Source organism: Limanda limanda, chromosome 6 (assembly GCF_963576545.1).
Source record: "Limanda limanda chromosome 6, fLimLim1.1, whole genome shotgun sequence".
In the NCBI taxonomy this organism is placed as follows: Eukaryota; Metazoa; Chordata; class Actinopteri; order Pleuronectiformes; family Pleuronectidae; genus Limanda; species Limanda limanda.
In genome coordinates this window covers 9,660,079-9,681,678 of record NC_083641.1, presented here as the reverse complement: position 1 = coordinate 9,681,678, position 21,600 = coordinate 9,660,079, and positions in this window count along the sequence as shown.

Here is a 21,600-nt window from a genome sequence, read left to right as displayed (position 1 = left end):
CAGCTGTACTTTTAAAAGTCACATTTCTTATGTGTGTAACTCAATTGTGCCAGGTCATTTGTGTTGTATCTCCATGCTGTTCTTTCCCCTCTCTCTGCTCTTGTATCGGGATTACAGGTCTGTCCGGATGAGTGAAATCCACAAAGAACTGCAAAAACAACATTCTCCGCATCTGTGCTCGGCTCCTAAACCGACCTAAAGCACTGGCTGGAGTGTTTTGGCAGACGTAACACTCGTCTTTTCATTCCACCTGGGTATTATAAGTTCTTCCTATGCACGTCCCTTTTGAAAATCCCCAGACTTCAATTATCCATCCAGCATTGGCAAGGTATCAAACGAAGAACCCGGTAGTGACATCCGCAACTTTCCACGCTGCTCTTTAATGATGAATAGATGCAGATTATATATTTCTTTTTGTGTCGTTTCATCACCCTCACCTAAACCCCGCCACCACCACCCACTGAGGTAAAAGAAGGTGTCTTGTTGAAATCCGTCTCAGCTCAGAGCGGAGTCTAATCTTGAGTTAGTGGTTGTGTGGATGCAGCATTGACAGGTCTCTCTCTCTCTCTCTCTCTCTTTCCTCTCTGTATGTAGCATTTGGAAGACTCCCCCTATTAGTCTCTAGGTTTAGCGGCAGGAAGCGGCAAGATGCTTCTGCGTACTTACCAATATAACAATCAGGGGGATGGAGGCTGTGGGGGTAACATTGCAGGAGGTTTTCGCTGCTGAAAATACAGCATCCGCCTCCTTTGTTGGGCGATAAGGGAAAGGTGGAGGGTGGGGGGGGGGCTGGAGGGATACATGCACACAAGGAGCGATCTTGGGAGCTGAACAAATCTGAGAGCGGCATTATGGGTTGGTAAACATGAATGCCATAAGAGGCTGCAGGATTTGCCAGTTTCCTATTTTCTTTTCTTTTTTTTCCCCCTCTCTTTTCTTTCGGAGGGCTGGAGTGCAAGACACAATGATGAGATTGGAGACAGACAAAATGAAAGGCAGAAAGAGAAAAAAAAAAGGGGATGGCAGACATGAGAGTGAGGGGGGGGCGGGGTGAGGGAAACAGAGGGATAGGACAGTGACTGGAAAAAGTAGAAGGGCGAAAGAAAAGGCCTGACAGAGGAGGACATGGAGAGAGAGCCCAGTGACATCCAAGCGCATTGTAAAGGCGGAATTTAGTGTAGCTTTAATTCACTTTCACTCACCTCCACACCCGCCTGGTGTCACTCCACTGTGGATCTGTGTGGCCTGCGGTTGTAGCTAGTTGTCACAAATCTGAATTTCGCAGCATAAGCAATAGGCGCCTGGACTGCACCTGTGTTGCGTAAAGGACAACTTAAGTGCATTTTCCGTCCTCTGCATTAAACAGGAGATTTTCCCAAAGCTTTGTTTCTCCCAGTGAGCTATTAGTTCCCATTAATTTTACTACTAATTCAAAAAAGAACATACATGTAATTTAACAGCAATCCATCACATTTTACATTTAGTATCGAGTGCCATTTTCTTCTTTCCAGTGGTCAAAAAACCCAATAACATCTGGCTCCCCAGGTTAAAAGACATCAGGTTTTTATCAGCTCTGGCTGAGATTGGCAGTTACTGAAAGATGACACCCGGGTGAACGTGTACATTTCTTTTTCCAGGTGTTGGTCAAATAACAATGAACGTTCGTGTACTTGCTATTTACAGCATCATGGGAACAATGTTAGACGGTGATAATGTTTGTATCATGCAAGATAAAACACTGGCAAGTAGGGTTGCAAAGGGGCGGAAAGTTTCTGGTAAATTTCCAGAAACTTTCCGGAAACTTTCCATGGGAAGTTAAGCTGGGAATTTTGGGAATTTTGAAAAGAAAAAAAAAACAAAACTACGCAAATTAAACGCTGAGCAATAAAAACATCATTCAAAACTCTATTTTAAAGATGTATGGAATGCAGCACACGCTGCATGTTGAGTTTCAACCCTCCACTGTGCATTCTTCCATCACATGCACCGATAATTCCCAGCATCCTTCACACTACAGCACTATTGAGGCCTGCTGTAGTGTGCAGGACTAGTCAGGTAAGTTTCAATGATATTACTGGGGAAAATATATTAGCATGCTGATTGAGGATTGTTCATCTGTTCATCTAGCCTATTTCCATTCATTTATCCATCAATTGTAAAATATTTTTACAGACGATTCCAATTGTTTGGCTAACTATTTATATCTCTGGCATTGCATTAGCGTTTTTTTACAAACTTTTTTTCTCATCTTATTCTACAGAACAATGCCACGTGCACTATCTCATGTGTGGAGACATTTCACCCCATCCAATGTAGAAGGAAAGGCTATGTACATTTTCAAATACTGTGCAAAGACCTATGTTAAGAATGACACAACGATGCAGATGCATATAGTCAAGTGCCCAAAGTTTCCTCAGGACTCAAAGCAGCCTATAACAAAACAAAAAGGTTTATATGTATATCTGTATATGACAAGGTAAATACAGTTAGTATAAATTTCCCACAACATTTCCAGTTTATTCCCCTTAATTCCTATTAATCCCCGTATATTCCCGTTAATTCCTGTTAATTCCTATGGAAAGTTTCCAACTTTGAATATTCACGGAATTTTGCAACCCTACTGGCAAGACAGCGAGGTGAGTGAGCTTCTGAGTTTCTGATTCACCTTAGGGTGGAAAAAACTAAAGGCAAACTCCTCCACGGACAAAGGGAAATAAGTCAATTAACTTATTAAGTGGCTTCACTCGCATTTTAAAAAACACTTGTTAATTTTTGTGAAAAAGAGGTATAGGATATTTGTTTCAAAGTACAGGGGATTGGCCCTGATGGGGGTGCGATCAGTGGCATGGAACTTATCTGGGCCTGGTTTGTCCAGTGTATATAAAGCCAGAGAGTAGAAGCAAGCAGGGTTGACATCTCCTCTCCCCATAGGCAACAGATGTGGCATTTGTTGCCTTTTCTATACATTGCCACTTTCCAGCAGGTAATTATTTATCAAACATACTGAATATTCGTCTGGAAAGAAATTCCCCATCGTACAACACATGAGCTCACATCATATTCTCTCGTGGCACAGAGTTATAAGTCCAGATGCAGTGTGGGCTGTTGTTACGGGTCAGAGTGAAGTCTTAACAGACAAGAACTAAACACATCAATAGGAAAAAGGTGGTGCTTGTGTTTGTATTTACCTATAGAATCCAATTCATGTAAAAGTTTACTTTTTTCCATCAAATATCAAACTGATGTTTAAAAAGCATACTGAGTGGGTTTGAGGATAGAAGTGCATCTGTGCAGCGTGCACACACAGGTCTTTAATCCGCCGTGCTTGTGTCTGTTGTGATTTGTTCTGGTCTCCGTCATGACTTGAATCTCCTTTGAAGCTGCTCTTAAAATTGACTTGATGTTCTTCTCCACAGATCTACATCCACAACAACTGAGTGAGTTTAAAGCATCTGTTGGGACTTGTGGGAAAGAAGTACATAACAGCTGCATCCCTGCCAGTATTCAGTGTTTTGGCTTGAGGGAAAGGAGAACTCTCACCCTGCCGTCGGCTGCTCGGTGGAGATAAAAGATTCCGAGTTTTTTCACCTGCGTTTGTCTCTGCCACTCTCTATCTGGGAATTACACCAGGGAGCTGGTCGATAACGCCACTACAATCAGGCTCGCCACAGTGAGTAGCGTGTTCTCCTTTCAGGGCTGTCACAGAGGAAAGACAATGCAGCACACCTGTAGGCTCCACTGAGAGCTTCCTCTGTTTTATTGTCAGCTCAGCGTGCTGGGACTGAGGTGTGAGCTGCTGCTAGCCCCTCTGGATACTCTCTTACATCGCACAGAAAAGACTCTAGTCAGTCTTTCTGTAAGACATGCACTGCATGTGTTGGATGCAGTCATGAAAATGGAAATCCTACTGCTGTAGTCAGGATTGTTTCCAAATACAAATGTAATAGTGTGACTAGGAAAGTTTATTCTTCAACTTGTAAAGTGTAACTCAAGCTTCACATACCAACTTTTGCTGTTCCTTTCTACTAAATATCGTTGTTTTCAAATAGATAGCAGCTTAAGCCTACGTTCACACTAACACAATTCGGTTTTAAAACACAACACATCTGTCCGGCATCAAGACAACAGCTGAGTTTTTGATTCCTGGAGACTTTTGGCAACGAAAGTTGCTTCACTTATGCTTGAAAACTGGAGCTTTGGAAACTGAAAAATTCCCACATTTTCTTCATCAGTCAGGACCCAACTACCAGTGGTGAATGCAAAGCATTGCTAAAACTTGTCAGTGTCAGTTCAATCTTATCAGTCGAGAAATCCCTGCTCTTAGTTTTCACAATTCCTTTTCCTCAATTGTATTATTTTCTTACTATAAGCAGCAAACTACAGAGTAGACAGTCTGCTTCATGTTTACCCAAGGCATGCACATCATGCCATATAAACGTGCATGTTCAATTGATATGTGTTGCACAGTGTGAATAGAAATAATATCTGATATGGAGTCTAAACGCTCATCTTTAAGGAGATCGTTTTCATTAGCGTTAGTGTGGATGTAGCTCAAATATTTGCATTTGAACGCTCAACATGTCGCAAGCAGTGTTACACGTAACTGCCCCACAGGGCGCAGGTAAGTGCCAATTCAAACTAATCACTAGGCAGTACAGTCGTCTATCACTCATCATGACCTGCTGGCTTGTTTTTCCTTTTTCGGATTCAGTGATTTTCCTGTTGAGTTGCTGTTGTTGAGAGCAGATAAAAAAAAACACATGCAGATGTGTTGATAGCTAACAGATACATTGTCCTCTGGGTTTCCCATTTAGGACAACCACAGAAAGGAAATGTGTTATTTATTTCTATATATGTGGTAGCTGCTGTAAAGTGTGAATGGCTCAATTTTTTTTTCTAGTTTTTAGCTCATTTGGGGTGTTTCTGCCTTCATTAAATAAGAGAGATAAATGCAGGACAAATAAGCCGCTTTAAGACATGAACTCCGGGGAAAATCTGGAGAATTGGCTCCAGAGTTGATCGCAGTTTGCCTTTCGCACATGTACAGCACAGTAGGAGCTTCTCTGTACAGACACATTCACAACAATACTCCACATTATTTAGGCGAGAGGTGGAGCTACCGGGTGCAGCAGACATAGGCAGGAAGTGATGTATTAACTCCGCTGTGTAGATCACGTCACCATGTTTACAGTACCTTCCACGGCGTCGTTTTTTCACCGGGAAATATTTGTTTTCTTTCTGCTTTTTTCATTTTTGCCTCTGTGAGTGAACCAAAACAGCGCTTCTGCTATGGTGATGTCATTGGAGTGACATAATGAGTGTTGACAAACAGTGATCAATAGACACTGACCAAGAGTGATCAATACACCAATATTATATATTATTACAGAGTATTGATTTGACACTAGCCCTCAGTGAATGTTTTTAGAAACACTGTTCATTCAATGCTGGATGAATTCACCTTAAAGGTCCAGTTTGTAAGATTTAGGTGAAAGGGATCTATTGGCAGAAATTGAATATAAAATAATCCTAGTGATGTTTTCACAAGTTTTTGTTCATCTAAATTGCACGAATTGTTGTTTTCTTTACCCTAGAATGGGGCCTTTATATTTAAATACTTTTTGATGACAACTGGAGGTTACCACACGTTCTCTTTCATGTTTGGAAGGTGAGGGGTATTCAGCTGCAACATGAAACTTCACCCCTAGATATCACTAAATTCTACACACTGAACCTTTAACTTTAACAGGGTAACTGCTATCCACAGTGTGACTAGTGGCTTTAGTCGTTAGTAGACTTGAACCCATGCTGCTTAACACAGGACAATACAGGGCTGCAGTTTGTTTTCGGGTTCGGATTCAGTCTGTACCATAGAATTGACCTAAATCCAAACCTTGAGGTTAGTATCATCTTTTTGAGAGAATTTGTCTTCACTTGTTCTTTCATGTTCTGTGGTAGTGCAGTGTGAAAGGTTAGTGTTCCTTAGGTGTTCATGTGCTGTCGAGAGGCTCCGGTCTATGAGAGTTGAATGATGCTGTGCTTACAAACTGTGCTGATGAAACAGAGAAACTCACACACGTACATGGTGGTATATTTGTTGTTTTTAATTCAGTATGATAATAGAAGATAGTCCAACTGTTACTGTAATGCATCAAGATCCCAACAATCACTGGTCAGGTCCACGATCTGGCAGACTCCTGCTGGGAAAGAGAGAGAGGAGTGTTTGCCTTATTATCCTCATTATAAGCCCCCAACTGCTCTAGTTGCGAACCTGCCTACTAAAAATTATGTCTAAACATTACAAAATTGTTTTCCCAATTATGTGGTTGTAGCAAAGGAAATCACAGGCAACATAATACTCAGAGGAACTGCTTAAATGTTTTTTCTTTAATGAATGAATGAAGTAAGGCATTTACGAAGTGCAGGTTGCCAATGTATGCTCTGGGGTTACACAGCATCATCATCATGCTGGGCAGTTTTCAGGTGAATTCTACAACACATAATTTTAGTAATACACGACCCCAGAGTTTCTGAGCCTAAATATTTTGGAAATGCCTGAAAACTCTGGACCTATGGTAACAATTGTGGACACCTACGATCTCTTCCTGATTGGGTCTTATCCATCACAATGTGATTGGTCATCATAAGATCTGTCTCGATCACTAGTGTTGAATGCAACATGGATGCATTGTGGACCTTTTCTTTGCTAACAACTGTTGTGTAGTTAAATTATTAATTTGATAATATACAAATGGCATGTGCCGATTACGTGAATGGTTATGTTATATGCGTTGTCAGGCCTGTCTGTTTGGACGAACATTATTTCTTAAGCTAAAATGCTTGTCGGATGGAGATAATTTGGATGGACCTAGCATTATGGCTCAATGTTAGATTCGTATACAGAAACGATCTGAGCATTTTGTCTGTAGTCTGTGTTTATTTTGTGTGTATTTATGCACTTCTGAAAGCTTACAAATTCTGACAAAACAGACAAAATGGAACAGAACCACCGGAAACCACCGGGGCAGTGTAGCCAATATTTCAAGCAAGATGACCATAAGACACAGGGTACAAAATCCAACATCGGCAGAGCTTTTTTGAGGAGAGACTGTACGAGTTGGCAAAAAAAAAACTGCGTCTACATTTTGTCACATCACCTGCTTCAAACTGACTGGTGGACAATACTCAATTGCTAAGAAAACCATATGCACCATGTGTCCTCTACATATTTTGGGGAAATAGTGGTTTTATTCTTGATTTCGCCTTAAGACATCTTAGCTGGTCGTAAAGTATTGGCACATGCTATTCTTGTGACACATAAGCTGGCTTCAATACGTATTTATTATTCTCAACTGTACTTTGTGATTGCTCCAAGGGATTAATAAAAGTTGTGTTGCGTGCCGTTGTATCATCTGTATGAATGATGGAGCATCTTCCTTGATCATATTTCTGTCTCTCTGAATTTCTACTTCTCCCTAAAGAGCTGCTGAGCCTAAAACAAACTTTATTATCCTCAGCTGACATGCAGAGTACATATATTTCCCCCGTGAAGCAGAACACGGTCAGCGTGAAACAGGACGAGATATTTTATTGATGTGTGCTGCGACATCATTAACCATTAAAACATGCTATTTTCCAGAGGTGAGAGCAAGGCTACATATATGCAGCCAGAAGATATGTTTTTTCATTTCATCGCTGCTTCTAAACTAAAATTCAGCTTAGATTAGTTCACAATAATTTTTCTCTGCTGACACATTTTGTTTTCTCTTCCTGTGCTGCCTTCAAAACCTCCTTTTAAACCCCCTGCACCTTTTTATTATTGAAGTTCTACTGGATTTCATCTTATTTTGCATCACTATTCTCATCCCAAAAACCTTGCAACTTATGAACTTGAGGAGCACTTAATCCCCCATCCCTACCCCACCCCCGCCATCCTGCACGAGGGACACACACACACACACACTCACACACATACACACGTACTTGCACTCATGCACAATGAGTGGCAGGTATCTTATGCATTCACGGGCTGATGATTCCGATAATCCGAGTGAAAATACAATTCCTGGATCACTGGATTTAAATGACATTATATAGAAATTAGATTTCACATCTAGAGCAACTGAACCTCCCCCGATCCATCTCTTTCTAATTATGCTACTTCCCCCTGAATCTGCACCAGACTCTTTCTTCTGCTTCCCTTTTTGTTCATTCTGCTTGAATACAGGCTGGGATATTCTTTAGCGGCACAATGCATCTATTACAATAGAAAGTAACCCAGGAGCTGCTATATATTCCCAGCGATGGCTCCCCGATGAATTGGCGGCGTGTTTGATGCATGGTGGGCCGCCGTGTTACACAGAGCAGAGGGGGGGCCCACACAGTCATCTACCTGTAACTGACACAGTGAATATTAACAAGAGGAAGCCCAGTTCAACTGAATTCAGTTCATGTTTATAAATAGTTCAAACTGATATGATAAAGATGTAAAAGTATACTCTGGTCAATTTAGAGTTTGCTGTTACCTTTATCAACATTCTTAGGTTAGGCTGTGCAGTAATCATCTGGGTTTACAGAACACTGCTGTGTATACATGTCTTCCAACCGCCTTTTCCCCCTATCATTTTTATTATTTTATGACTATAAAACCTTTACTGCAATAAACCAGTATGCAAAGTGTTCTAACTTTACTCTGCCTTGTAGACTCTGCACACAGTGTCCAGTACGTAAAAATGATTAGAGAACTGTTTGAGGAGGGTTCACTGATGAAAAGGTCGAATTCTCTTCCTACCCTAATGTTGTTAAAACCTTAACCTAAGCAAAAGTTTAAAAAGTGATTCTTTATGAGCATGATATATGAAAAACAACTATATTTTTATTTATGTGATCCATTAATACGTTTAAATGTCAATATCATTGAACTGATTAAAACTTCAGCTAATCAGGGGAGAATATGCAGCTGAGACGTGATTTTTTTTTGTATTTTATTTCAACACATCCTTTCACAAGACCAAAACCCACAATGATGAAGTTGATCTCACAGTATTTCCTGATTTCCCTTCTTTTCTGCCAAGTCCAATGGTTTTATCTTTCACAGTAATCAAAATTAATCTTTAAAATCAACATGATGGAGCTCTGGGACACAGAGGAACAAGATGTACTGGGATCTGGATAAACACCCATTAATTGTTAGAGTAATCATTGTTGGTGTGGGAATATTTTGACAGTAAAACTAACAAAAACTACCGAGATGGTTTACTATCCATCTATCAGCCATTCCAATTGGCTGTGTACTTCGTGTGACCAGGCTGGGCCCAGATAAAAGAACTCCTCCTGATTAGATTAGATCTGCTCCTATGTTTGTCTTCCAGTGTCAGGGATTACATGATTTGCGTGTTCGCGGGTGTTAACTCTCCCACCTACGCACCGCTGGGGGGTGCATTCCAGCAAACTATGCAAATGAAGCCAGCATCTTTTTTACTGTGTGCCCCTGTATCATGTGTTACGCCATACTCCCCACCTGAAGCACCTTGGGGTGACTCATATAACTTCCCCTGTTAATGGTCTCCATGATTCCAAGTCTACATCAATTGAAGAAATGGCACATGTGAAATCAATGTGTTCAAAACAGGCCAACCCTAACCCCAATTTACTTTATATTATGAGCTTTTATGGCAATAATGTTCAAAGCTATCCAAAAGAGACTTGTCTTTTTTAATCTACGTCCACACTAATATGTCTTTCTTTAAAACACACACTTTACAACAATGGGAAAGGTACTCACATATTTCCTCCTCACTGAATGTTGCATTCATGAAAAGAAAACCTGCCACAGGTTTCAAATTTTTGTCACTGAATATTGCTGGAACAATATATTGAATATGAAGATCCAAACAAACTTAAGAGAAATCTGTGTGTTAATGTGTTAAACACCATCACAAGCCTTTAATCAGCATTAAAGCTAGGGTTGGTAATCCTTGAAAAAGCTAGCAATATGCAAGCTACACTTAGAAAACATGCAAACGATACATCCCAGCCCTCCCACTGGCCCTCTCTTCACAGCTACGTCTCAAGAACACATGAACACACACTGCCTGACAACTTTGAGAAGCTGACTTTACATTGACTTGCTGGCTAACTTCTGGCTATCATCTCCGCTTTAGTGGCGTATGTGTCCAGCTGAGCAGACAGGTACGCCAGGCAATCATTTCATTCAAATCAAATGGTCAGTCGTGTCTATAACAGTCCTGCGCGGGAGAACACACGTCGTTTTCTCTTATTAATTATCGATGGCTGTTAGGATATGAAGAGGATTTCAACAGGTAAAATGAAAAGTGTTTCAGAATCGACTTACCAACCCTGATTTTAGAAGTCACGACCTAAACGCCAACTGTATCCTGAGTTAGTGAACTATGATCTGTTTATCACAGGGAAATAAAAGTGAATCTACACAGTCACATCTGATGTTCGATAGCTCACACTCAGCTGGACGTTCGGGGGGGGGGGGTCAAAGTAGGCGCTGTTCTCTGAAACTATACCGCTGACCATCAGTTTGCCAAGTCAGCTAATTTACAGTCCACCCTCCTCCACCCTGTGACGCCTAACCTCAAGCAACCAGCGACCCCCCCCCCCTCTCCATCCCACCCGGCCAAACAACAGTTTGCCTCTGTGCACACACTCTCTCTTTCTCTCAACCCTCTCTCTATTTATCTCTATTTCTCTCTTTCTCTCTGGCTGGGTGTGAAGACGCCAGCAGCACGCTCCAGTGGAGACAAATCAGACCTTGCCAGCCATGTCATCGTAAAACATCCCCCAGGAAGGTTGTGACCTCCTCACCCTTTCAACTCATCTGCAGGCATAGCGAGTCGAGAGAGGAGGAGGGTTCTCCATGCAGCAGCATAACCACCTCATCTACATTATCAGAGGAGAAGAAGCAGGGGGAATGATGTGGACTGAAAAAGAGTTCAGTGTCTCACACAAGCAGGGATGGAAATATGACTAAACGCTGTCCAACACATGCTGCATGAGAAGCACTGTCAAAAATCAATGTAGAGGAAATGCCAATAAATACTAGATGACTGTCAGCGGTCACCTTGCTCCTGTGTAGTATTTATGTCCTGAGTAAAGGAGCACTGTGCTCCTCATGTGCACATACCTCAGGAACAACCTGAGACCCCTCAGCTTACTCAACTTCAAATATAACCATGTATATACATTATATATATATGTATAGCCCCTCATTTGCTAATTTGCAATAACCAATTAATACTTTTTGTTGTTTGTTTGTGTTTCTGTACACTTTATAATGAAACACTCAAGGGTCAGTGTTCTCTCCAGTTTTTTCAACATCTATTTTTTTCTTGGAAACTGAAGTATGGATAAATGAATAGTTCTTAAATTAAGTCAATTCACTGTTGTAACAAGACTGAGTTGAGAAGATTGAAATTAACCATTGCTGTGTGTGTGTGTTAAGTGCAGAGCTGGAGTCAGCATATGGCTCGCCTTGCTCAGCATGAAGACTGGAAGCAGGGATATAGCTACTTTCAGACATGCACTGAACTCTGCAGTTCCTCCGTATTTTCCCTGGAGGAAGTGCATGTATGAACGATAATGTCAAAGTGAGAAACTCTCCAGTTTCTGTGGACTTTATCCGCTTGGCCTCCGTCCGTAGAAGTCAAGGAAGATCCACCGCTGGATTCGCCTCGAGCGAGTGGGGGCGTGGATGACGCTTCTAACATGCGACAGAAACAAAAATTAAAAAAAAACTAAAAGAAAACGTATCTCTCCCGGTGAAAAAGAGGTGACCTTAAGGCTCTTTGCCCCAGTGGGGTTATCAGAACTGGTGATATTGTACCCGTGCAGAGACCAAAACATGTGATCACTGATATAGGCTACAACCAGAGATACTACTCAGATGTAGTGGATTACCTGTTAATAATTACAGATCATAATCATAATGAATGTGAGTATTTCTTATCCTTGGAGAGATCCGGCATAACTTTCCCCACCTCTTATCTTAATGCTGAGTGAGGCTAACCTCGTCCTCAGCACATAGATATAGACTGACACGATGTTCAACCAATCAATCGATTTTTATTTGTCAAGCTCATATTCAAAAATCACAATTTGTCTGATTTGAGGGTGAAACTGCACTCTATTATCAACACACATCAGTGTACAAGATCACACAGAAGCAGCGACAACAATACTCCTTAAGACAACAGGAAGCATCATGCTTATTGTGCATTAATGTGGGTTTTGTTTGTAGATCAATTACATCAGATAAAATGAGATTTAATGTTGGGATGCTCACATTGCGTAGTCCGTGAGTTCTTTGTTTTGTAGTTTGTCACAGTCTTTCATGCCTAAAGCATTTTGTGTCCATCTTTGGTTCTAACAACTCAGTGAAACATTTTGTTTTGTACTGGGCTACCGAATCAGTTTTCAAACTCTTTTAAACTGCTTAACTTGGTTGTGCACAGCATCACCCTTTACACCTGGAAAGATCAGCCTACCTCTCCTAAAATGCCAACACACACACACACACACACACACACACACACACACACACACACACACACACACACACACTCAACCTCATCCAGCGTCAGACTCCCTGTTGCTCTAACCTGATGGAGCCATCAGCCAGAAGCCAGACAGGGAGCAGTTGTTCTCATGGTCTCATCCCCGCTGCAGAGCCTTGACACGGGGAGAGACAAACAATTTGGCCTCCCTCCCACAGTCACAGCTCTGGAAGCCAGCAGGGGAGGCAACTAGGGGTTGGTGTGTGTATGAATGCGTGACAGAGAGAGAGAGGGAAAGAGAGGGTCCCTTAGTGTAAGTGCCTTTCAGTCAGTGGAAAAGGAAAGACAAGTCATATTTCTGAGCGTGTGTCAGACACAGGCATAGGGGATCGATTTGCAGCCAAATAATTTGTTCCATGAATGTTAAGGGCATTCACTTTCAACAAGTGGGGCTATTTCCACTGTATTTCTTTGCATATATATACAACATCTCCTTTGTCCTTTCCAGGAGCAGAGGGTGTGCATGTGCAGGTTGTTTGGTCAGCGTTGAATATTGCCATAGGCATGAGAAGACTGCAAGGCTTTTGACACAAGGGCTAGGACAAAGGGAAATGGGGTCATGTGGTGAAATGGTTAATGTGAATCTTAATAGAGGCGGCAATGTCATTATCTCCAAATCCCTCTCGACTGGGGGGTCGCACCGTCGACGGCCACTTTACATCCCGAGCGTGTCAGGCCGAGAGACCAGGGGCATGACTGCCAATCCCATCCGGAGGATTTGTGTCCTCCTCCACCAAATTCGGTAAGCGCATGCAGGCTCATAAAGGTGTTGAGAATTGAGGAATTTGTCTGGGAGACATGGCCAAAGTCAACGAGCTCGTTTTATCCGTTTGGATGCAGGAAAAAAATGGGGCCAGGAGTCCAGGGCCTTGGGAGGAACCTGAATCCACCAAAACAGGCCCGAGCAGAGAAAGCACGGCTGCCTGCCCCTAAATGAGATGAACACTGTCACACTTTACACACTGCCATGGTTTCAACCAACCCCTGATAATCCCTTCCCAGAAATAAATTGTCCCATTAAAATGAAATGTTGCCCATATAGGTTTAATAAATTGAAAACGCTTGTTTGAATCCTCGGTAATTTGGACGGAATCCCAAGCATATAGCAAAGGCTCTAGCAAAATAAGATTATTTGCTGTGTATAATAATGTATGCAGCAGTTTTTATGCAACCAAACAGTGTCAGTGAACCCCCCAATGAAATGTGTGCTTATTTATATGCAGTTATTCAGGTATGCAGTAAATTCCAATTACTTCTTAAGATTTCTATTTAGCATGAGGGGGAAATGTGACAGGGAAGCTCTGTGTTTTGAGCAGCATTGTAAATCTTGTTAACTCTTTGCAGCATACAGCGGGAAATCTGCATTCATGTCGGGGGGGTGAGCGGTGCACACGATTTGAACAACTAGCTAATAGTCCTGTATGGGGACGAGTTAGAGAGATGTGAAGTGGATTCAGCTAATGTGTAGATTTCAAGGCTGATTTCAACAGATTTGTTTCTGCTTTATGTTTTGTAACGCTGTACAAAATTTGACTCTTTGCATGAATGCATGTTAATGTAAATTGCTGGCAGAAAAAAGCCTCTGAAACCATATTTAGACCATCGTGGGACACTACAACTCTGCACTAACATCTCAACTATTGAAAAAAATGTACTAACCCCCACTAATGCATTTATTTTAAAAATGTAATTAATGTACTGTCATGGCAGATTTTCGTGACGTGTGGTGGGAGATGGATTTATAGAAACTCCCTCCCCCCGGCATAAAGGAAACCTACTTGGCAGATCTTTTTTGTTTGGTTGCAATGCAGACATGTCCTTTTTGTTTATTTTTTATCCATATAATTTTTTCTTTAATTCCTTAAATTCTACCTTGATAATTTCAGGATTCAGGAACAATTGAAAAAAAGTTTCTCAGGATCCAACCACTGAGCAATGTCGACAGTCGGCCGGGTGAGTTACAGTCAGTTGTCCTCATCAGGTGAAAGCTCTGGAAATGCAAGTAAGTTAACAATAAAAATGACTTGTGTTATTGTTGTACCCATCACTTTACTGCTAAACTCATTAGAACCTTAGCTTGTGTTTTTTGCTAATCTAGGCTGCTGTTTGTGTGAAGTTGCTTTTAAGCATGTTACATTCCCAATGACACTGGTTTCACCCTCCAGTATGAGCTGTGATAACATGTTTGAACATCAGGAGAAGGTGGATGGTTGTTTGGGGATGTCCTGAAGGTGATCTGACTTATGACTGTGACCAGGACGTGGATGTTGCAGAAAACAAATGTGCTAGTCTAACTGGGATGTGCGTGTATGACTGTGTGCTTGTGTACCATCCACTTAATGGACTTTGCCTGAGCTTCCAGGTGATGTCAACATGGGTTTGATTCAGTTGTCACCATCGGTTGACAGCTCCAGAAGAAGCTAATAAATTATTCATGTTTTAATTTGCACACTGTTACATGAAACCTAAAACTGGTACTGGAACGATTTCATTTTATTTGACATTTTGGGATTTATGGGGGAGGGGTATACGTTACTTAAATGCACATCATACAATAGTTTAATGATGAAAATGAAGTGTGTGCATTTGTGTGTGCATGTGCGAGTGTGTGTGTATGGGGGGGGGGGGTTCCTGGGTGGTTTTAGGGCTCTGTATTTGTCCCTGACCCTGGACAACATTCAAAGCTCATTGAGACACGTATTTGACTTTGATTCAACCAATAGCCAGATCTTTTTTTTAATTATCAAGTTATTGGAGGAAATTCAATGATATAAATAAAGAGAGGGGGGGGGGGGTAAAAAGGAAGCAGAGGCCTCTTCAAAACACTGGAGCAGCCCTGTGTGTTTGTCTCAAAAGGTAAATTCATGTAGGAGTTTGTGTATCTTTTAACGGTGCTTCTGGTTTTTTTCCGACTGTGTCATGAGTTACAGTAGGAGTTGAGGCTGGATGCCACCCCTCCCCTTCCCCTCCCGCACCCAGCACTCAGTCCCCCCGTGTGGGACCCCAGGGGCCCTAAATCCCCGCTGCTCTTCCCTGCAGCCCCCCCCCCCCCCCCCCCCCTCTGACGTGCCGCATGCCTTGGCGAGCAGCGTTTTGCCTATGCATTAGCCATCCATTTCCCCCGGCTGACACCTCTCCAACATAAAACCGTAAGGCAGAGGTAAAATATGTCTCTCCTGGCGAAAATAAAGCTTTGTCTGCCTGCTGATCTATTGGATATAAAAATAAAGCCGCGGCTTTGATGCGGGCTTTACCTTATGCGCACGCCTTTGCTTTTTACGCACACAAAAGCTCCAATGAAGATGGATAGCGCGGGATCCAGCGTCCAGCGCAGCAGCATCGCTCACTCCTCTCCTCCTTCCTCCTTCCTCCTCCTCCTCCTCCTCCTCCTCCTCCTCCTCCTCCTCCTCCTCCTCCTCCTCCTCCTCCTCCTCCTCCTCCTCCTCCTCCTCCTCCTCCTCCTCCTCCTCCTCTCCTTCCCTCTCTTGCGGTGTTTTCCCTCAGACGCCGTTGAGGACTGAGCTGTCTGTTATTGATCAGTGAATGTCGGTAATTATGCAGGGATTTCCAGGCTAATCGGCTTTGGAAAAGTTGCGCGCGTTCACATTAAACAACAATCAGAGGCTTCTTGGCTTTTGTTTTGACGCCAGTGATTTTTTTTCTTTCTTTCTTTTTTTCCAGGTAAATATGGACATCTGTGATTCCACTGGGTTTATTGTTTGTGGCGCTTTGGGACGAGGGGACATTCGAAATGAGAACAATGGCTCTTACAGGCCTGCGACTGCATTTACAAGATGCACGCACATGATTTCTCATTCTAAACATATCCAGAGATTTCAAGAAAAAAAAAGAAACATTCTCTTCTAACAGTTGGAACCACAGAGAAATTAAAGCAGCCATAAAATCACATTTTAAGTTGAGCTGCGACTGTTTTTCTCTTTCTAAAGTCGCAGTGAAGAATTCTATTGTGTGAAATCACAGAGTTGGAAATAAAATACAACCTGGAACATTCACACCTCCTCACTAAAAGAGCTGCTTTCGTCACAGGATGGCGACGGCCTTAAATCACATTTTAAGAATCATTCTAAGCTTTTTATTTATCTCTTACACTGGTTTCATTTTACGATGAAAGGTTTTAATCAGGACTGTTTAAAATACACCTCCTCATTTAAATTCAAGAACTCCCTTCTGGGCTCAAATAACCCATTAACACGGTTTCCCACTGGCCCTAGAAACATGTAACATGCACAAAATGTTCCGGGAAGAAGGAAATAAATCACTGTAATAAAAAAAAAATCAAGGCCTACTGATGTTTTTTTTTTTCACCATGATTTATAAGGTGAGAATTAGAGGCCGGGCGCTGCTGGATAAAACTCCCCGTCATCTCATCTGTATAATAACACACAGGAGTCCGATGGGTGGTGGATGGGCCGCGTCATGGGCCTCTCTGCTCGGCTGTATGTGTGTATCAGCAGCGGCCAGTTCTCCCCTCACGCTTGCGGGCTTGTTTTATATCAGGGCGCAGAAATCCGCAGCAGCAGCAGCAGCAGCAGCAGCAGCAGCAGCAGATATCTGGCGCTCTGCAGCCATGCAGCTCGTCCCCTGAGCATTGGCCAGCGGGCGATAATATCTCAAAGGCACTGGTTATCGCCACACATTATATTATAATCATTAGTGATCCTAGCCCTTTCACCCCGACTGCAGAATAAGCGCGGAGCACCATTAATCTAAACTAGGGGAAGTGCATTAGAGGCTGCTTCCCGTGCATGTTCACTTCTCAGCGCCTCGGTTTGCAGCGTACATGGGGGTGGGGGGGGGGGTGGGGGGGGGGGAGGAGGAGAAAGGAGCGTTTTCACTTTTGATTTACAGTGACGGCTCTCAGTCAGTGATATGATGGGAACGGCGGCGTTTTGTGTGAGCCGCGCTGTTGATTTAACGGGCTGTTCTCGGGAGTTTGTGTGAATATTGTTATTTATGGGCGACAGGAGGGGAGAACTTGGGTGTCTCATCAAATACATTCACTGAATAACAAATCTGAAACGGGATATGGTGACGGTTCATGACTTTATTTACATTTTGTCAATAGATCGACAGATAGATAGATAGATAGATAGATAGATAGATAGATAGATAGATAGATAGATAGATAGATAGATAGATAGATAGATAGATAGATAGATAGATAGATAGATAGATAGATAGATAGATAGATAGATAGATAGATAGATAGATAGATAATTTGATAGATTGATAGACGTAGATTCTGGGTTAAAATTAAGGATATAAATAGCAATGTCTTCTTTAGGTGTATAATAGGTGTAGTTATTAGCCTTCTCACAGTGATGGTGATATAATGGCCTGTGCAACCTCCCGTTGCCAGGATTGATTCGCCCCCTAGAGGAGTGTGTGGGACTGTGGTGGTGATGGTGGCCTTGTTTCCGGGTGACCCCGGGGCCTCATGCAGGGTGACTGCTCTGGAACCAACGTCCCCTCCCTCCTCGCCCCCAGGACCCCACCTCCACCCCCAGCCCACTAATTCACTGAGTCATATGATCTCCTTGAGAAAACACACGGGCAGTGGAGACAGCGGTGGATGATGCTGCTGCAGATCATGGCAACCTCAGAGTATTGGCTAGTGAGTGTGTGTGTGTGTGTTTGTGCAGGGTGGGTGGGGGGGGGGGGGGGGGGGACTGACTGAGAAAGGACAGCTGTAGGGAGATGATCTATAAATCCCATTGGATTTCTTTCAGTACAGGCTGGGACCGTAGTTGAAAAGTCTGGAAAATGTTTGCATAGAGTTGCTGCTGGCTCAATAATCCACGTTGAGTTCACATCGGCATATGTTTGGCCCCTGATCTACAGGAGGAGGAGGGACACACACACACACACACACACACACACACACAGCTTGGCCAGTCGACTGTGGGACTTTGCGTGCTTTGCGGTAGCTGCTGCAGCCCATCCAGTCACGTGGGTTACACGTTCAGAATCCCCCCTGATGTGTCAGCTCCATGGCCCTTTCTGCTGCGTGAGCATCGCGCACCGCGGTGGACACACAGAGGCACGGATGGATGGATGGATGGATGGGTGGATGGATGGATGGATGGATGGATGGATGATTGGATAGATGGATGAACGGATGGATGGATTTCGGTCCTGGGAGGGCGTGATAACGCCGTGAAGGATGATTGACAGCTTGGCAGAAACAGAGAGATGCCCACCACTCTCTCTCTCCTCCGACATCTCCTCTGCAAACTCACTTAAAGTTTATGAACATGACGATAAACTTTGGGGTAAATGTGCAGTTTGGGCACAAAGCTTTTTAAATAACACATTAATTGTGACGACTGTTTTCTTTAAATTAAAACGTCGGTTTGTTTATAAAATAAAAAACAAGAAATAAAAGGCTTTTTTTTAAAATTCGTTTTTAAAATGTTTATTTTAAATTTTCTTTAAATCACATCAAACCCTTCTTCGAGTAATTCATCGTTTTACATGCAATGAAGTTTACCTATAGTGGGAATTAAAATGTCAACAGATATTAACTTTTTTTTTAATGGTCCGTTTATTCCTAAAATAAAATAAAAGTCGTTAATCAGAATGATCAATGCACCTTAGTATGAAATATGAATACCACCACCTTATAATAATAATAATAATAATAATAATAATAATAATAATAATAAAAATACAAATAATATAAAAAAAATAATAATAATAACAATAACAATCATCATCGTCATCTTGCAGTTAGGCTGCCAACAGCAGAACAGAGCAGCAGACCGGTTCCCACACCCCTCCCCCCCCACAACACCCACCTCCACCCCGGTGCGCCCAGCGGATCAAAGCTCCAGTCCTCGGTCCCATGCTCGGTCTCACTGGCCCGGGTTAGGACCTGGGTATTAGGTTCACATCCTCACGGTATCACGTCCTGGCCACCACGGGAAAAGACTCTCTCATAATTTAAACACCCCCCCCTCTCTCTCTCCCTCTCTCTCCCCCAAACCCAGCTCATCACCTGCTCCGTGCAGCCTTCAGTCTTCCCTCCGTCCTTCCTGCAGCCGGAGCCCCTCGCACACTGTTGTGGTGACACTGTGTCGCTAAACTGAGCCTGGGGGAGAGAGAGAGAGAGAGACGGGAGACAAATAAACGTGTCATGATTAGAATTAATGATTGCATGCATCTTCACAGCCTCATTCATTATCTCAGATTAATTATCTCGCAGTGTACCACTTCACTTGCCTGCACTTCATAAACGCCAAATCTCCTGGGCTGCTGTACAGCACCGCGGCCCCGGATACAGGAGGAGAGATCCCTGTTCTTATCTGAGGCTGCACGGCCTGCTGGGGACGGAGAGAGAGAGTTTCCAGGAGCTGAAACCAACGCCTCGGAAATCAAATGTAAATTTAGAAATCTCCATTCAGATAGGGCAGCAGTGAAAAGACATTTTAGATAAAATTTGGGTATTTATGTTTGAATTTGTCACTGCTGCTTTACTGTGATTTTCATTTTGTGAACCAGGCCTGCTGACGAGGCCTCCTGCCATCGAACCCACCTCCAGTCACTCGGAGACAAAAGGAGGGAGACGTGAAGTTTTGTTTTGTTTAACGTGAAGTTTTGTTTTGTTTAAGGTGCTGAGCCACGAATTCTGATTTCCAACTTCTGCCGGCCCCAGAATGAAAATATGAGAGCATAAAAAAAAATCTATCGCTTATAGTGAGGGATTACAGTGGTAAGGTTAAAACCATTTTTTTTTGCATTTAATAGTGTCTCTGCCTTGAGGGGAGCTGAGATATTTTTAAGCCCATAGCCTATATTTTGATTTCCCTCTGTTCGTGGATTAATCTTCCTCTGTGCGCCTGGCTTTCTCTCTCTCTGGCTTATTCTAAATCAGGCAGAGATTATCCCCACTGACAGACTATCGAGGCATCTTCTACACATGGAAATAACAACAACTTTTGTCGTTTACATGCTGCATTTACAAGTTGCTGCGGTGGTTGGAGGCCCGCAGACTGCCAGATCTCAGTGGCTATTTCCAAGCACGTCCGGGGAGGTTTTAATGCAGAAGCAAAACAGAAATAGGAGCTCTGTCGCCGAGAAGCTCAACGAAAAATATTTCTCTATACGCTGCTTGTCCTCATATGCAGATCTATGACCCGCCAAGTTGTCGCGGTGCGCAATGACCCACACTGTCCCGGTGATGGAAACATAAGCAGACGCTGAGCAGGATGCGCTCGTCCCACACACAGAAGGGAAAAACAAGTATGGAGGTAAGAGAAAGGAAAGATAAACGGCTGACTGAGGAGGTGGTGACGTGAAAATGAAAAGAAGAGAGGGAACAGAGAGAGGAAGAGGACGGAGAGTGCGTGTTCCGAAGCCTTATCTCTTGTTCCTGCAGCCAGTAACACATGTCCTGTGGAAGGGGAGCTCCCCAGACGCCGAGAGGCAGCTGGACGGGGACGGGCTGGCGTTTTGCATGAGAAGCAGCCCATATGCATGGAGGATGCTGGCGGGCTATTGGTACAGAATAAATGGGTGTCCCTGGATCCCCCCCCCCCCCCCCCCCCTACCCGACCCGAGTCAAAGTGCGCAGCTGATTCCATCTGAAGACGAACAAAGACAAAAAAGAACATTTCCTTATTATTGTACTTGAGTGCGTGTACTCAGCTCGTTGTCTTCTCGGAGGCCACAGCAGAAGAGTTCGTGTGTAAACAAACGTTTCACAGAATTAATAAATACAAAACTTGTTTCCTGGCAAAACGCAAATCTTGATTAGATGGTAGAACGAAACGAATTTGTTCAGCAAAGCAAGCATACTTTTTTTTTTCTTCTTTTCCTTCAGACTAGACTAAATCTATTTAAATGAAACCGAACAAGGAAAAAAAAAAAAAAAAAATCTTTGAATGGTTAAATACTTCAAGGTCTTTAAATATCCAACTCGGTAATACTTGACTCGATCTCTTTGATGGGGGTGGTGGGATACATAATCCGAGAGGCTGTTCGGCTCACGGTGTTA